Raw genomic sequence first — 3,224 nt, 5'->3', positions numbered from 1 at the left:
TTAACAACAACAACAACAACAGCAACATACTTAGTCATGGAATAGCTGTATCAAATAGTACTTCAATTTTCAACTTTTTAAGGAAATGTCAGGCTGCCTTTCACAGTGCTGACTCTGGTATACATCCCCACCAGCAATATATGAACATTCCAATATCTCTACACCCTCGTTAGAATCTGTTGTACAATGAGTTAATGAAGTCATTGTGTGGATCATTATACAAACTCTATTGTGTGGATCATAATAAATTATGGCTAACATTAAGAAGAATGTGAATCCCAGAACATTTAACTGCTCATGGGAAACCTATGCCTAGACCAAGGCAGTTAGGCAAACAGAGCATGGGAAAGTTGCATGGTTTAAAATCAAGAAAAGTGTGTGTGAGGATAGTATCCTTTTTCCATATTTGTTCAAACTATATGCTGAGCAAATCATTCAATGACATCAGAATCAGAGTAAGACTCAACAATAAGCTGCATTATGCAGATGATACAACCTTGTTTGCTGAACGCTAAGAGGACTTGAAACACTTGCTAAAGAAGATCAAAGACTACAGCCTTCAATACAGATTAGAGCTCAACTTAAAAAAAAAAAACTAACAAACACACAACCACCCAAAAATCCTTGCCACTGGGCCAATAGGCAGAATCATAATAGATGGAGAGCAGATTGAAGTTGTAAATTATTTCATATTGCATTGACTGACAGCACCGTTGGTACCAGCAGTCAAGAGACCAGAAGATACATTGCATTTGGAAAAATCTGCTGTCAAGGACCCCGCCAAAGTTCTAAAGAGGACTGATGTTAGTTTAAAGACAAAGGTGTATTTGATTCAAACCATGCTCCTTTTATTTTATATAAATAAAAACAATAAATTTTTATTTTATATTGGTTTGCTTACAAAGTTCATATACATCATGCTTCACACTATTCTTCATTCATATTGTTTTTCATACAATCATTCCCATTCATTGTATTTTATAAAATTAATAATCATTGAACTATGCCCTCCATTACCCTATCTAGATCTCCACTGGAGCTTTCCCATTTCCTTTACCCTTTTCATCCACCCATGAAATTGTGTGGCCCTATGATTCCCTCTCTGCCCATCCTCACTCTTTTGCTCCTACCTTCCCCTATTTTGATCCTCATAGACATTTTACTAGTTATCTTTCTATTTCTATAATAATGGTCTTATACAGTATTTGTCCATATGAGACTGAGCTAGTTCATTCAGCATAATGTTCTCCAGTCCCTCCCAAGTTAAGTAGTAATTTTCAACATTGCTGCTCCTGAGTACTGTGCAGTTTTCCATCATGTGACTGTACTACAATTACTCAATCTATTAAATTGTGGTTAGACATTTGGGCTGTTTCCATGTTCTTCAAATGGTGAATAAAACTGCTATGAACATACATGTGCAAATCTCCATTTGTTTCTCAGTTCTGATTTTTTTCAGGGTACATTCTAAGCAGTGGAATAGCTTAATCATATGAAATTTCTGTGTTCAGCCTTTTGAAGAAACACCAAAACTGTCTTCCAGAGTGTTTGTACCATTTTACAATCCCACCAACATTCTATGAGAGTTCCAATCTCTCCACATCTTCTCCAGCATTTATTGCTTGCTCTCCTGTTAAACTTTAGTGGGGTGAGATGGCACTTCACTGTGATTTTTACTTGCATTTCTCTGATTGCCAGTGATTCTGAGCATTTCCTCAAGTGTCTGTTTGCTATATGAATGTCTTCCTTTGTGAAAAGTCTTTCTATGTCTTTTGTCCATTTTGTAACTGGGTTATCAGTCTTTTTCTTGTTGAAGCCATGTATGATTCTGTAAAGTTTTGTTATGAGACCCTTGTCTGAACTGGTATTGCCAAATATTTTTTTCCCAGCCAGTAGATTTTCTTTTAACCCTGTTGGGGAAACACTTTGATGCACACAGGGATTTAATCTTTAGAAAGTTCCAATCATCAACTGTATCGTCTCCTGTTTGTGTATTTCTGGCTGTATTTGTCAGTCTTTTTATAACATGGGCTAGGCTTTCTAAGCTTGGTCTCACTTTGTCTCTCATGAACTTTATGGTTTGGGGCTTTATCCCTAGGTTTCTGATCCACCTTGAGGTGATTTCCGTGTATGGTGAGAGGCATGCATCCTGCTTCAGCTTTCTACAGGGAATAATCCAGCTTTGTCAGCACCATTTAGTGATGAAGTTGTCATTTCCCTATTTGATAGATTTTGTTTCCTTGTTGAATAGCAGTTGACCATAAATAGATGGGTTAATTTCTTTACGTTCTCCAAACCATGCTCTTTTCATTTACTTGCTATGCTTCTGAAAGTTGGACAGTGAATAAGGATGCCAGAAGGATTGAAGCCTTTGAATCATGGTATTGGAGGAGAGTAGTGAATATTCCATGAACTTCCAAGAAAATAAACAAATAAGTTCTGGGAAAAGTGCAACCTAGGTGCTCCTTGGAAGTGAAGATTCATTTTACATAGTTTGGGCACATGATTAGAAGATGCCAATCATTAGAAAATGACAGCATGCTTGGAAAGGTGGAGTGTCAAAGAAAGAGAAGAAGATTCTCAACAAGACTATCAATGCAGTGATTTAACAATGGGCTGAAGTAGATCAGAGAAGGTGAGGAAGGCACAAGATAGAGCAAATTTCAGATCTGTTATTCACAGAGTGGCTATGGGTAAGTACTCAACTCAATGACGCTCAACAACAAAAATTACTTATTATTATTATTACTGGGATAAGGTGATATTTCACTGTTGTTTTGATTTGTATCTCTTTAAGAGCCAGTGATCTTGAGAATTTATTTATATGTTTATTAGGCATCTATACATCTTGGATGAAGAGATGTTTCATATCATCTGTCCAATTTATAAATGGATTTCTTCTTATTAAGTTCTAGAGTTTTCTACAAATTTCTATACATGAGCCTTTTGTCAGATATGTCACTGCTAAATCTAAAGGACATTGTTCTGAGAGAAATGAATCAATCAGAAAAGGATAAGTATTGTATAAGAAGACAATTATAAAAAGCAAAAGAAAGATTTACATAGAGACCCATTCTAGTAGGCTTATCAGGATAACTGCTAACTGCATAGTCCTGTAAGATCTATCATGCTCACATCAACAAGGCAAAGAACAAGAACCATATGGTCCTATCAATTGATGCAGAAAAAGCCTTTGATAAAATCCAACACCCTTTCATGATTAA

Source organism: Elephantulus edwardii, unplaced genomic scaffold (assembly GCF_000299155.1).
Source record: "Elephantulus edwardii isolate Elephantulus edwardi_28Jun2011 unplaced genomic scaffold, EleEdw1.0 scaffold00017, whole genome shotgun sequence".
In the NCBI taxonomy this organism is placed as follows: Eukaryota; Metazoa; Chordata; class Mammalia; order Macroscelidea; family Macroscelididae; genus Elephantulus; species Elephantulus edwardii.
This window is presented reverse-complemented; position numbering follows the sequence as displayed.